The 8,175-nt window shown below is 49.0% G+C and overlaps 1 long non-coding RNA gene across 1 annotated transcript; it reads left to right on the plus strand.

The window, feature by feature from the left end:
* The first annotated feature begins 1,385 nt into the window (after nt 1-1,385).
* On the plus strand, nt 1,386-2,985 carry LOC123077655 (uncharacterized). The gene is made up of 3 exons (XR_006436753.1): nt 1,386-1,798; nt 2,684-2,812; nt 2,892-2,985. It is a non-coding gene; the product is annotated as an uncharacterized lncRNA (long non-coding RNA).
* The last annotated feature ends 5,190 nt before the right edge of the window (nt 2,986-8,175 follow it).

An 8,175-nucleotide genomic window follows, 5' to 3' on the forward strand; every position in this document is an offset into this window, starting at 1 on the left:
TGAACCTTTCTTAAATTCATGAAATATTTTCAATTTGTATGAACCTTTTCAAATTTATGAACTTTCTTCAACTTCACGTTTTTTATTGTGAATTCTTTTTTCATTTTTATCATAAAATAGTATGCATAATAAACTGGGTTTATATTACTTCTATATGTTACTGTTGTACTAAAAGAATGATCAAATAGAGTATTTTCCGCATAATGGGCAACAAAGTTACTTCGGCCTACTTGTTATTGCGTGGGTTAGACATTAGCGGGAAGGGTTCGAATGTTGCTTCTACTAGAAGAAGCAAATGTGTTTTGTTGCGTACAAGCAAAACAACCTTTTTTTGCTAGGCCGGCCCACTATGCGCGTGGTGCGAGCGCCAGTAGCAATTATCGGCGCCTTAGAAAAAACCTCTGAATAGGAGCTCCCCGCTTTTGTGTCCGCGCCGAAGCAAGCCATGTTCAAATTTGGACCAAAAATGGGTCGTGGAGGAGTGCCGTCAGTTTGGGTCGCCAACTGGGCCGCGTGCATACCTAATGGGGGTACGTGCGTTAGAGTTGGCCTTAATTAACCCCCATCTTCAATATCCATCGCCATAACATACGGCAGAGGCAGAGATGGGAGAGCCGATCTAGAGCTCGATTGAAATGGAGGAGAATCGGCTCTAGATGAAGGCGGCGCTGATGGTCCTGAGATGGTCCACGTTCAGGCATAATGCATTTAAGTTTGACAATCAACAAGACGAAGACAATGTAGATAGTACGGCAAAAGACTACATACTCTTAATTCCCATGCATGATGTGACTGAATTTGCATTTTCCATGATCCGACGGAGGCCAACTCGTAACATGTGAGATGTCATGGGCCTGACGAACATGCCTTAGGACTGAACCATCCACCATTGGGATCACGTCGCCATAATACTTGGACTGCAAACGCGCATGAGGAACTGACTCAACTGACTGCTAGTGCCATGCCGCCATCTCGTTCTTTTGACCGACGTGTCACGTGTCGCGGTGGAGCATCGGCCGATCGGGGTGGTACTACTTGGTTGGGCCACCGAGGTGAGTTCGTACCGTGCTCGTTGCGGTCTCCACCGTTCCGACGAAGCGGGAGTAAAACATCCCATTGTTAGAGTCCGAAGCAAAATGGAGCATCCCTGTGCGTTTGGATTTTCAGCCGTTGGATTGGCCGTCTAAACAAGTTTTAGCCGTTGGATCGCGAGATGGGGATATCCTGGCCGTTGGATCGTGTGATGGAGAGAGCTGGCCGTCGGATCAAAATCAAACACTGCAGTCCATGCCACCGCCAGTAATTCTCGTGCCCCACCGAGGTCATTCTCGTCTTTTCACACATGAACGTATAAAAGGCAGCACCTCCGTGGTGAAACCCTAGCTGCCTCTCTCCTTTCCCACTCTCACCCCGACTCCCTCTCGCTTCCTCCCGCACCTCGCGCCGCCACCCTGCCTCCTGTCCTCCCGTGGCCGTCGACCACCCTCCCCGCCCCGCGTCTTCGCTCAGTCGCCGACTCGCTCCCCACCAGCCATACTCCCTGACCGCCGCCGCCGCCGCCACCACCATCCTCCCCGTTTGCCGTCGCCACGCCATCGCCGCCACCTACCAGACGATGCTGTGAAGGACGACACCAGAGAGGGATGGCGTCGCCGGTGTGGTGGAGGGTGAAGGAGGTGCACGTGGCAAGGTTGTCGTGCCGTCCCGCGGATCCGTGCTGGCCGACGACGAGGTGGCCACCCGGGTGCAGCACGCTCCATACTACGCCGTCAACTGCCACCACCGGGCTCCCCCGAAGGTAAGCCCACTTCTCCATAGTTTCCTCCTCTCTCTTTCTTGTGGATTTGCCTGTTGTCCTAGAGGGAATTAGGTGAGTCAAGATATTCTCCTTTTGATACCCGTACATAGATATTGCCTGCAAAATTTGCAGATTAGGTCAGTCATGATATCCTCTATGCTCTAGGACAACAAACAGTGAACAAAAACCTTTAATTTTTCAGTGTATCTTGTGATTATTTTTTTGTAATGCCTTTATCACCAGATCCTGGCTCCGAAAGATGTGGGAACTGTTCAGTGTATCTTGTGGTTAATTTCTTTTGTAATGCCTCTCTCGCCAGATCGAGACTCTGAAAGATGTGGGAGTTACAGAAGTTGTGTTGGCCATCAATTAACACTGGAAATTTAATTAATCTCTCTATAGTTAATTTTATTGCCCTGCAACGGTGTATACCAGATACAGCTGCGGCAATTTATCGATCCAATTTGAGTAAGTTTTAGTGCAGTTGCTTGGTTTGCTGCCTACTACAAGGCGATTGACAACCTGCTCTTTTGCTTACGTGTTTGTCGGAAAGAGAAAGGGGCAAATCCCTCTAAAGTATTATTCCAGTATTCTCATATGAAGCTAATCTGCTCTTTTGCTTGCGTGTCTGCCGGAAAGAGATAGGGGCAAACCTCTCGAAAGTATGATTCCAGAATTCTCATATTTTGATCAATTCCTATATATATGTTTGTGGGGTGTACTACCTTTTGTTATGATTCTTGAAGTACCACATAACTTCGATCCTTGTCTGCTATTATGTGATGCCATTGATTGTTATGTATGCTTGCTCCTACCTCTTTCTTTCAGAAATACCATTTGTTTGGATTACTTCCTATTTTAATTAACCATGTTGTTTATGCACAGATTGGTTGGATAGAGATGGCTCGAAGGTTTTGTGGGTAGAATGTGAGATATCCCAATTAAAGTTCCATGAAGAAAGATCCCAAATGATGGCATGTTGTGATGCTACTCTATGGCTTGTGGGCTAAATTAGTAGGTGGACCAATCCGTGCACTTATTATCCATCACGTATTTTCATTCGTAGTTATTTACTTCGGGACTTATGTTGCAGATGGAAGGATAATGAATTAGCAGTTAAGGTGATTAACCCCGGTAGGCAGGGGACGCGAGGAGGCAGGAAGCACAGTTGCAGTGCGGAGCAAGGCAAGTTTTCTGACCCATTTCCCCCAAGAATTGTTTTGCTATGGTTGCTCTATTGTTTCACATGTTTATTCTCCTTGCAGGAGTAGTAGTATTTCTTCTAGAATAGTTTTGTTGTTGTTCATGGGAAATCCCAGAGAATTTTTTTTCTCTGTTCTTCCTTTTAGTGAATCGACTAAGCTGATTTGGGGCTTCTTCTTGATAGGATCGAGCGAGGCAACACTGCTCGGCTAGGGATTTTCTTCCATGGCCGCCAAATCAAAGGTCCAAGTCCCAGGTGAATATGTGCTCCTTTTAAATCCTCTCTCTCTCTAGCATATCCCCTTACCACGATTCATATTTTGTGCCTCTTGCTGGTGTACTGTGTTGGTAGTTGGCTCCTTTCTTTTCTCTTCTTTCGCCATCGTACCCATCTTGCTGATCTGATGTGTACCTATCAATTTGATGCAGCGTTGCCGTCTTATTTTCATGACAGCGTGGTGTCTCAATGCGTGATGGATTCACTCACACGGAGGAAGCTTTTCTCCGCTACTCCGGCGACAAGCGCACAAGCTTTTGGGTCCATGGCGCCACCACTAAACAAGGTATGTCCTGTTCTGTTGATTGATCAGTTCATCTTGCTTTTAAAATTCTTACACTATGATTTGCTCAAATTCTATCAAGAAAACGGTGGAAATTGAATTTATTTATTTGAAATGCATGCCATTTCTCCCTGATCATTAGTTCATGTAACTTGATGATGTAAACCTGGTGTCGTTTAATCGTTTTCCATAAACCAGTCATTTGGGAGTTTATTGCAAGCTATACCATCTTGATGCGTAATTGCAGATTGTGTTCTTGCTATAATTTGTTATGACTTGTATGTTTTATAATATTCCATGTAAATCAGAATATCCTTGATGTGCATTCCTTGATTTTTTAATGTTAGGGGCCGAAATATATATCTTTAATTAGTTCTTCCTCTATACAGTGTAGGTGATAGTAACCCTTTTATGAATATATATTCATTGTAGACTCTAGCTCAGGCCTGCGCATTATATAAGGAGTTGAATTTGCCGGTTTAAAATACTTGTGCTGTCAATCCTTTCTGTCCTTCTGATGTTTGTCTACATGACGGACCTGCTATGTGTAAAATAGGCGTCTACATACAACAAACTGGCCCGTAGAGAACCTATTTTGCAGTCTCTGGACCTGAACCCTTGCTGCTCCCTCTCCCTCTCTGAATTTTCTGTAAGTTGAGATGTGTAAAACTTTGTAATGTTCAGATTCTAAGAGTGCTTGCAACCTGCTATATGTTTAGTTGGTTCGCCGTGTGCTTCCGCATTGCATTGGTGCCGCTCGAACCCTGCTCGTGTCTGGACGCGTGCGCGTCTGGGTCGTCGTGGTTACCCAGCTAGGTCATCATGTCTCCTTTTATGCCGCATAGGAATTTCCATAATGTTATGGTAGGTTACTGCCCCTATAACTGCTAGCATCTGGACACCCTGGCTGACTGTTTAGTAGCTGCAAATGTTCCGGTGTGGTTTAGCTTGCTTTATGTAGCGCAGAGGGTTTCAGATTGCTTTCTATGATGTGATGGTGATTGCTTTCTATTTACTGATTGGAGCAAAATGATTCCATCCATCAGCTAAGAGAAAAAGGGTTCAATTCATCATATGAGGCAAATCATTTCCTAAAAGTTCTCCATATTAGAATTCTTGTACTCTTAACACAATTGGCAAAATAAGTTCTGACTCCGCTGTTATTCTTAAAATGGCATCCTAAATTTTGACCATGTACATGTGCATCTTCCTTTTATGATGATATAAAGATGTTTTTAATTTTCTCATATCATAGGTATAATAATTCAGAGTATTTACATAATTACAGGACCCCCATATATTCTTAATTATTAATGCAGTAGTTATATATTCTTTACCTATTATAGATGAATTCAAGAAGCTATTATCACCGTTTGCGATCTCATCATTTTTCATGATCAGTCAATAGCTAATCGTATTTATTTCTTCGTTTCTTCTTTTGGGTCGGCGGGTAAGCTAATTAGGCTATTTTCCCTTTTATCTATTTCAGCAACTGGATTCTATAAAGGATTTTGTTACGGCCTCCGTTCCCCCTGGCCCGGTCACCACCGACGCTGGGGCCTCGACTACTGCTGCACCCGCTGGGTCGGAACGGCCCCGTCGACAAGTCAAGCCCAACAGCCGGCTGATGGCCCAAGTCTGGGACACCACTCGCTAGGGTTATGTATCACCGGTTCCCCTCCTGCGGAGGGCGGCGTTGATGTAACTGGCTAGGCGGCGGCTCTCTCTCTCGATCCCCCCTTTCTTCCTCCACCGAACCCCCAAACCGGCTGGAATTCTTGTATCCTTGATCCCGTGTGAGAAATATTGTAGCAGGAACCTAACAAGTGGCATCAGAGCCGTCCCGATCCACCCCCAATTTTTCTTTTCCACCATCAATCTGGCCGGCCGCTTCCCCTCTATTATCCAGACGTGGCGAGGTCCTATGGAGGAGATCAACAAGGCTCTGGCGGACCTGACGGCGGCCATCAGCGGCATGTCCGCCCAGATCAGTGAGATCCACCCGGTGGTTCTCGAGCTTCAAGGATGGCGCCCGGCGATCGAGCGATCCGTCGACGAGCTACGGGCGGAGGTGACCGATCTTCGCCAACACATCCAGGCACCGCGCCCAGCGGCCGCGCAGGCGCCGGATCCGGCGCTGCTGAAGGAAACGGCGCCCTCGGTCCGCCTCTCCGACCTGCCGCCTCTGCTTCCAGACATGGCCGGCACGTCTCTCCATCGACCAGGCGAGCAGCCACACGCTCGCGGTGACGGCAGTCACGGGCCCGATGGCCGCGGTGTCGCACATGATCTTCGGGGGAAATCGGTGGGGGAGATTCACTCCCCACGATTGCCTCCGGCCACTGGTCCGTACGATCTCCTTCCGTATGGCGAGCAGTCGTTCTCAGGGGACCGGGGATATCACCGTTTGCCACCACCTCCGCGGTTCGATTTCCCTGTTTTCGACGGGACGAACCCGAAGGCTTGGCGTCTTAAATGTGAAGCTTACTTCCGCGTTTGCACCCTTAGCCCTGACACTTGGGTCAGTTGCGCTGCCATGTATTTCACAGATGGGGCTCTCACTTGGCTCCAGTCCTCCCAAGCTCACTTGCATTATCAGGATTGGGGGGGTTTTGCTGCCGCGATCTGCGCCCAGTTTGGGCGTGAGGAATTCCAGAACCTGTTAAGGCAGTTTAATAGGTTGAAACAAACGAGCACAGTGGCAGAATATGCAGAGCAATTTACTCAAATTATGCATCACCTTCTAGCACATCACCCCTCTTGGGATCCTGCATTTTTTGTTACCCAGTTCATGGAGGGTTTGCAACGTGATATTCGTGCAGCTGTTGTTTTGCATAGACCACAAACTCTGGATACTGTTGTGGATCTCGCCTTTTTGCAGGAGGAGGTGGTGGACTCTTTCCGGCGGGATGATCGGCGTCACTCGTCTCCACCATCGCTACCAGCGGTTGGACGCGCCACGCCGCGCACGGCGCTGCCGCTCCCACTACCCCCGCCGAAGCCAGGCGTCGGGGTACCGGATGCGCGGCGAGAGGGTCGCCGCAACAACGACAATAACAACAAGTCCACCTCTAATGAGGACAAGCTGGCGGCTCTCCGTGCTTATCGTCGTGCCAAGGGCCTTTGCTTCACCTGCGGCGAGCGGTGGAGTCGCGAGCACCGGTGCGGCCCTACGGTTCAACTACATGTCGTCGAAGAGCTCATTGAAATGCTCCAGGGCCAGCCTACCGAGCAAGAGCAAAAGGAAACAGCACCGAGCGAAGCGGACTGCTGTGTTCTGTCCAAGGAAGCCCTCGAAGGTGCCGAATCACCCACAACAATGCGGTTGCACGGCTGGGTGCAGGACCGAGAGGTTTTGATGTTGGTGGATTCTGGATCCTCTCATAGCTTTGTCAGCTCGACCTTGGCTCATCACCTGCAAGGGGTCCAGAGCGCGCGCCGGCCACTATCGGTGCGCGTCGCTAATGGAGGTGTTCTTCGCAGTGACCTGGAGATATCCAAGTGCGAATGGCGTTCCCAGGGGGTCAAATTCGCCACTGACATGAAAGTCTTGCCCCTGGGATGCTACGATGTGATACTGGGAATTGATTGGCTGGCTTGCCACAGTCCGATGCGGGTGCATTGGCTGGAGAAAACAATGGATTTCCAACGCAACGGAGTTCCTGTGCACCTCTGCGGTGCCCGTGCTGATGTTACTAGATGTGATCTCATCTCAGGGGCGGAACTGCATCACCTGCTCGAGGAAAAGGCAGTCACCAGGGTGGTCCAACTATGTGCTACTGCGCAAGATATGAAGCAGCCCCCATTACCAGAAGCAATTGGGAATCTCATCGAGCAGTATGGCGTGTTGTTTGAAGAGCCAAAAGGGCTGCCGCCACAGAGAGCGTTTGACCATTCGATTCCGCTGGTTCCCGGAGCACGTCCAGTGAATCTGCGCCCATACAGACACAGTCCAGCACAGAAGGACGAAGTGGAGAGGCAAGTGGCCGAGATGTTAGCACAGGGCATCATTCAGCCCAGCGTGAGCCCTTTTGCATCTCCCGTATTGCTGGTGCAGAAAAAAGACCTCACTTGGCGATTCTGCGTCGATTATCGGCACCTCAATGCGGTAACCATCAAGAATCGTTACCCCTTACCAGTCATCGAGGAACTCTTGGACGAGTTGGCAGGCTCCCGCTTGTTTACAAGCTTGGACCTACGAGCAGGCTACCATCAGATCCGCATGAGGCCGGAGGATGAGCACAAAACGGCTTTCAAGACGCATCACGGGCACTTCGAATTCAAGGTGATGCCATATGGTGTGACGGGAGGTCCATCAACCTTTCAAGGAGGCATGAACATTGTCCTATCACCACTGCTTCGCAAGGGCGTGCTGGTTTTCATAGATGACATCTTGATACACAGTGAAGACGAAGATTCGCATCTCAGCCTGCTCCAGCAAGTCTTCCAACTCCTGCAGAAACACAGCCTGAAGGTCAAGCTTAGCAAGTGCTCCTTCGCGCAGCCAAAATTGGTCTACTTGGGCCATGAAATCAGTGGGGATGGCGTGCGCACCGATCACAAGAACATTCTGGCCGTTCAGCAATGGCCTGTGCCCAGCAATATCAAGGAAGT

This window comes from Triticum aestivum, chromosome 3D (genome assembly GCF_018294505.1).
Source record: "Triticum aestivum cultivar Chinese Spring chromosome 3D, IWGSC CS RefSeq v2.1, whole genome shotgun sequence".
NCBI classification, from domain to species: domain Eukaryota; kingdom Viridiplantae; phylum Streptophyta; class Magnoliopsida; order Poales; family Poaceae; genus Triticum; species Triticum aestivum.